The 7,058-nt window shown below is 43.1% G+C and overlaps 2 long non-coding RNA genes across 2 annotated transcripts; both read right to left on the bottom strand.

Annotated features, from left to right (window-relative positions):
* Nucleotides 1-4,957: 4,957 nt before the first annotated feature.
* On the bottom strand, nt 4,958-5,577 carry LOC125519806. Its single transcript, XR_007288321.1, has 4 exons — nt 5,483-5,577; nt 5,243-5,262; nt 5,108-5,167; nt 4,958-5,021 (listed from the first exon to the last, which is right to left on the bottom strand). It is a non-coding gene; the product is annotated as an uncharacterized LOC125519806 (long non-coding RNA).
* A 53-nt stretch (nt 5,578-5,630) lies between these two features.
* On the bottom strand, nt 5,631-6,128 carry LOC125525715. The gene is made up of 3 exons (XR_007291404.1): nt 6,069-6,128; nt 5,821-5,916; nt 5,631-5,736 (listed from the first exon to the last, which is right to left on the bottom strand). It is a non-coding gene; the product is annotated as an uncharacterized LOC125525715 (long non-coding RNA).
* Nucleotides 6,129-7,058: the final 930 nt, after the last annotated feature.

Raw genomic sequence — 7,058 nt, 5'->3', positions numbered from 1 at the left:
AGGACCAATATTTTGTTCACCCCCGAAAAATTGGTAAGGTAGTATTCGCTAGCAATCTAAACATACCCACATTATTTGACAGACTGAACTCGGCCGAGTGAACGAACAACCTCAATTTCAGTTACAACAAGAGGCCACACATGCTCATCAGTTATGACTCATTTGTTTTGTTCATGCCTTTATTTTTTCATATCCATTGGTTTTCTCCGTTCATCTATTTTGTTGTACCCATGTGTAAAAGACCGTATTTGTATTGAGAGAGAGAGAGAGAGAAGCGGTGCTGGGTGTGGCTCTGAGGCATTTGTAGTGTGAGCTAGGCGCAGCTATGGGGCCTCAGAGAGACCATCAAACATGTACTCCCTCTGTCGTTATATTATATTATGGGTCGGAGGGAGTACATATTAAGTTGCTTGTTATTATTATTTACGGGAACAAACATATCCTTATTTGTTACAACTTACAAGAAATGATGTTGTGCCTCTAAAAATGGTTCTGGTCACTTTATTTTAGGTCAAGACTCAAAAACACAACATAACATCCATACGAACATGAGGTTAAGACAAGATGAAGTAGGCCCTAATTTGGTGATTTTTGATACTGAAGAATCGTTTCGATGAAAGTAAATAAAATAGACTTCAAGTCATACTGAAACAACAACAATCTCTTGGTTCACATACCATTAGCCTCCTATATATACAACCAAAGTACTACTCCCTCCGTTCTTAAATATTTGTCTTTCTAGATATTTCAACAAGTGACTACATACGAAATAAAATGAGTGAATCTACATTTTAAAATATGTCTACATACATCCGGATGTGGCAGCCATTTGAAATGTCTAGAAAGACAATTATTTAGGAACGAAGGGAGTATATGTTTACAAATAGTTACTTCTCACATATAATTTTGGGCACAACGGATGCGTGAAAACAAGTGTAACCACAATTCCAGCGTCCTTAATTATTCAAGGGCATAGAAAATTCTTTTCCTCTCAGCATTCAACCGCTCAATCTCGTTCCTTTCCCAAACTCCATTACCCGATCTCATGAGTTTTGTTATTTGTCTATCTATTTTTTTCACCTGTGGAGAAAAATGCATGTCACGGAGACATAATTAACTACATCCACAGAAAATAAGACAAGGTTAGACTTAGAAGCATACTGACCTTTCGATGCGGCCATCTTTGTACCCCGACCCTGCGGCAGATTCCTTTCAGAACGGTGGTACAGATATCGAGCTTTTCGGCTGCCTCGACGATGGGGAGGTGAAAGTAGGGTGCGATGTCATGGAACTGCATCTTCCTGGTTCTCTCCCTCTAGCATATATGCATCCAAATTCCCAATAGTGTTGCAATGGTATTGGTACGTACATACACTAGAGTCTATTTTCCTTAATTCTTGACACATATAGTGTCAGCGACATACCTGTAAGGCAAGTACGCTCCTGCCTGCGACTACCGGCTGGAAGGGTTGTGGCTGAACTTGCAACTCCATGGTATTACTCGGTGGAGATGGAGATGGCCCTACATATATACACGCCAGACGGCCGGTCATGGTTGATTTTTTGTACTAGAACCGAATCGAAATCCTTTGCAAAAGCAAACCTGCAGGTTCTGGCTCTGTGTTTCTCTGCATCGCAGGCTGGACGGCGGCAGCAAAGACGTCGACGGTGGGTTGCCCATGGCCACCATTTCTCGCCGCTGTTCCTTCATCGTCGTGGTCGCCATCGTTGCCCTGCACGCATCGGTTCATGGTCGTGCAGAGGACGTCGAGGAACAATGAGAGCGAGTCACGCACGACGGCGTAGTTGCCGGCGGCTTGCCGCAGCGCGTAGTCCGTCAGGAAGTGCCTCACCCACTCGTAGTCCCGGTCTCTGAAACTGCGTGATCAGATTGCACCACGCAAACGCAAATTTAGTCTGCGGAAATATAATATTCTGTAAATTGATGTTGAACGGTATGTAGTACTTACTCAATGTGCGATCGAGGCGCTATTCTCGGAGCCAAACCCTCGGAGTTGGTACAACGATCTAGCGTTGCATGGTTGAAGAAGCCGGGCGCGCCATGGATTGAGAGCTTTGTCAACTCCGGCCCTAGAAATTCGTAGGCACATGTAAAATTAAGATCAGATTCATACTCTAAAGGCTTTACTAGTATTATGATATAAATCATTCTCCAACCGTTGGAATGCACCACTTCTCGTAGCACATGGCAGCCGCTGCAATCCAACACACCCGCTGCAGTGGAGGACGTCGATGGGTCACTGTGGACTGGAAATTCGTTAGGCTGAGCGACACCTGGAGTGCCGTCGCCGGTGGAGTTGTTGCGAAGACCGTCGCCGGAGAAACTGTGGCTGCACGCAGGCTGGTCCGCGTGGTGCATCTGTGCGGGCAGGGGAATTGGGGCGGTGTCAGGGTCGGGGAAGTCGTCAAGCAATTGCAGCACGTCGTCGAAGTTGTCCTGCAATGGCAAGGAGTCGTCGTCGAGCCCTAGTCCATCGGCCCCATCGCCGGTCACCATCAGCATATATTGACTTCAGGATCGGAGGGCTAGATGATGTAGTTCGATCGAGTTCGCTTGCCGTTGGGGAGGAGCCCGAAGGAAGGAAAGAGTGGAGGGGGAGTAACATGGCGCGCGGGAGAAGAGAAATCGCACGGGATTTTGGACGACCGGCGGTTGGCGCGCACGCACGACGGTTACCTTTGTCGTTCGTTCCTCCGCGTTTTCCTTTCCGGAGAGTAAGTGACGTTTTCTTTTCTTTTTAAATGCCACACTATTATTATTTTTTGAACAAAGTCACTCAAACACACGTCTCAAAGAAAAAAAAAGTCGATCAAATACACGAGCATACATTCACCCTTGTAAACACACGCGCGTACACCCTACCCCTATGAGCACCGCCGAGAGACCGAATTGGTATATCATCTTAAGGTTGACGAAGTCATCACATGCGCCTCGTAGTCGAGGAAAATGTCTTCTTCCATTGAACGAACATCGTCGAAAAGCCTGAAATAAATTCAGAAAAATGCGAGCACTAATGCCAAATCTAGTACCTGAACTTTGGTGGACTGATGATACCACTGTCCTCCTAACCATCCAACTACATGTTGATTCGCTGAATGCCACACTATATTAATATAAACTTAGTAAATTACAACATATGTGGCATCTCCGTGGAGAAATCAAAAGAGAAGCACACTACGGCCCTCCCCATCCCATCGCGACAACTCCAACATCTTGGTAACCCTATCCTGACACCGCAAATCACCACCACGACGATAGCAATTGCGATGCCATGTCGACAACCTCCGGTTGCCGAGTGAATGAAAAACTATCATCGCCGCCATGTCAACCGCTCAACATCCATCGAACCCCACGGGGGAATGAACCCTACAGAAAACAGAGGGGAGGGGGTGGCAGAGCAGTATACGCCTTAGCTTAATGCTAGAGCCAATGAACTTGATTCCGAGCGATCAAAGACGCTCGAATCGCCAGCGCAAACAAAAAAACCATGTTGAATTACCTGCGGGGCACCCCCAAAAGAAGAATTACCTGCGGGGAGGAGCGTGAGTCATTCAGCCGTCAACTAGCGCAAACAATTTCTGCGCTTCACATGGCGATCCTGCCGCCAAGATCCGTGCGATGCATCCGAGGGCGCAGAGCGCGTTCACACAAGATCAGTATAGAACTGATGTCAGTTCTATAGTGTTCAGGACATCACTCACTCAACTTTCCTTAGCTAGCAGCGCCCAGTTGCTTGGGACAAACAATTGACATTTTTACTTGACAATATACATTAGCAGAAAAAGAACATCCACACTGACAAGATTTAGAACCAGTAGGATTAATTTAGGACAGAGACAAATTCTATGGTTAGAAAATTTGTATACAGCCGAACAGATAGCACTGCATTTCCATACACCACCCAGACAATCGAACATTCGCTTCCCTTTGGTATTATCGTAAGTAAACACCGACCTCATATTGTTCGGGAAAAAGACACTGACCTCATACAACCTGAGAGAGGAATCACGAAGTTCCTGGCATGCCTAGATTTTTCATAGCAAGGAAGGATGCATTTCAAAGCTTCATCACATGCTATCACATTATGTTCAATCAGGACAGCAACGACAAAGAAGGTAACGCAAACTGTGTGTAATGCAAACAATACAAAGAAGGTAACTGCAGCTCCCTCCACATTTTCACATCCAGGGTTGGGACCGGCAAAGGCAATGTTAAACCACAACAATACAAAACACAAATTATACAACAACATCAATCATTCAAGCAAAGCATACATGACACACAATCAAGCAAATGCAATATCAATGCAGCTCCCTCCACATTTTCACATCCGGGCTTGGGACCGGCAAAGGCAGTGTTACACCACAACAAACAAAACATACAACACCAATCATTCAAGCAAAGCATTCATGACACACCATCAAGCAAAGCATTCAGGACACACCATCAAGCAAAGCATCCAAGACACACCATCAAGCAAAGCATACATCACACACCATCAAGCAAATGCAATACTAATTCAAACACATACACACAGTCGGTCACACAGAGAGTCACAGTCACAAACAGATTCAATCACACACACACAGTAGCAGTCACACAGAGTCAGTCACACATACACAGTCAGTCACACACACAAGAGATAGAAAGGGCACAAACAGAAAGCTAATACTACAAGCAAGACCCATAATGTAAGTTGTTTGGCATGCAGTACCTTCCAGGAATAACTTTTGCTATTTTTGCTCATTTATTCCCAAATACCTGATGGCATTAATCAGTGCATGTTCCTCAGTAGTCCAAGCATCCTTCCATATGTTTGGTTTCAGATGATTATGGCACCTAAGATGTTTTGAATGAATTCAAAAATCAGCTTCATATTAACAACTATGATGTTTTGAATGAATTCAAAAATCAGCTTCATATTAACAACTACATCACCTAGACCAAATGTGTTTCCCCCGATAGCAGCCACAACTTGATTGAAGAATAGAGCAACCGTCTGCAGAAAGAAGAACAAAATAGTTAGCACAGACTGCGAATAGAGAAAGAGACGCCAAGAAACAACAAGTTACTCAAGGCAATTACCTGTTCATTAGCGATCGGAGGAAGTCCACCAAAGTAAACACGCCGAGAATGCCGAGTAACCTAAGAAAATAGTAGTCAGACATATGCATCCGGAACAAGAAAAATCTCAAGCACAAAGGAAAAAATCGAGCATACCTACTGTGTCGTGGCAGTGGCTGCATAGCAAGTGGATCGATGCAAAGGAAAGAAAGAATTAGAAAGTAATAACAAAACATTGAATAATAAAGAAGCATAATAGATCACAGGTGGGTTCATTCTGCCATCACCAAATAAACTGCAAATCAGAGTGAATCTGGTCGCGTTGTGATGACAGAATGGACTATCCATGATTTGACTACTAGCTACACTGAATCATAAAAGGAGCACAGTAGTCACCTGTCCTAGAGCGGATAAATTGAACGTGTTCGGGAGCATGTTCGGAAACATCCCAGGATCAGCAGCAGGAAGTTCTGGTAGCTGACCTGCAATGCATCGATAGAGAATTGTTACCAGTGTGTTTACCTTGCACATAGGGGGAAAATGCATTTCAGCAAACCATATAAAAATAAAACAATCAAAAGAAATAACTTGCAATACGACCATTTTGTTAGTCCATACTTGTTTACAAGGTCAATAATTTTGTCATCTTCCTGTAGAAAAAATATCATAAATATAACTATAAAATGTGCAAAATCTTTTTTTTCTCGAGCAAAGTCAGGAGTGCAATGACAAACCTCTTGAGTCCAAGGACCTTTGATGAGTTCAGTGTTAAAGAACCTTCTGCCATGGATGTAAACATTGCACCTCTGTCCTATCCGGAAATAATTCAGCTGCGTAGGTAGATACTGACACAATATGTGAGCTCACCACACTTTCATATATAGAACAACATCCAAAGAAGCATGGTATTACTAGCTAAAATGTGGGATATGCATAACTATTGTGTACAAACTTGAAAGGAGTTAAATTCGAGAGGGGTTACCATACAAACACAGACCAGGTTATGAGTGATCCACGGCTTCAGTTCAAACACAAGAAGCACAACATAAGAACCATAACAAATCAAATTAGCCATCATGAAAACCTCCATCCACCCTGGATTCTACATATACATCATTCTGAGCACAAACATCATACTTGTGGCAGGAAAATATGCATCAATGCATTGAAGAGTGTCCAAAGGGCAATGATACTACCAACTACAGAGGTATGTAGGTCATTAAATTACATGCCCATGACCTTATAGAAATTTCCATGCATAGGTAGTTATGGAGTGCTTGCACAATGACACGCAGTCACAGTCAACACACGTACACACATACACACAGTCACAATCAATACATAGTCATAAAATGACACACAGTCACAGTCAACACACACACACACACACAATGGAGCACTTGCACACAAGAAACAGACAAAGAAACACACACAATCAGTCACACACACAATCAGTCACACACACAAACAGTCAGTCACACACAGTCACACAGACACAATGTTAGACACAGACAGAATCAGTCACACATACAAACAGTCAGTCACACACAGTCACATAGACACACACAAGAAACAGAGATAGATAGGATGAAACTAATCAAAGACATGTGAAAAAATAAACTATTTGTTCAAGCTTCCCGTTCAAAACCTTCAACTCTGCATTATTTTAGTTCTTCAATTCGAAACCTCTCTCTGCATTACCCAACTACAAGCCAGGAGGCCACTACTGTTATATAAACAAAGACAAGTGTAAGAGAGCCAGAGAGCAAATTAGGAGGTACCTTTTCTTTATCACCAAATTTCAGAGTCTGCACGTACCAAAATTGTATTTTGTGTCATAAGATGAACCTAAAGAACTCATCAGGAAAATACTCAAATTAACAGATCAAGTGAATCATGGAGAACATCATGTAGAATAGTACTCCAACAAATCCAAAGCAATTCAAGTATATATGTAGATAATCAGAGCTCA

Source organism: Triticum urartu, chromosome 7, assembly GCF_003073215.2.
Source record: "Triticum urartu cultivar G1812 chromosome 7, Tu2.1, whole genome shotgun sequence".
Lineage (NCBI taxonomy): Eukaryota > Viridiplantae > Streptophyta > Magnoliopsida > Poales > Poaceae > Triticum > Triticum urartu.
This window is presented reverse-complemented; position numbering and strand designations above follow the sequence as displayed.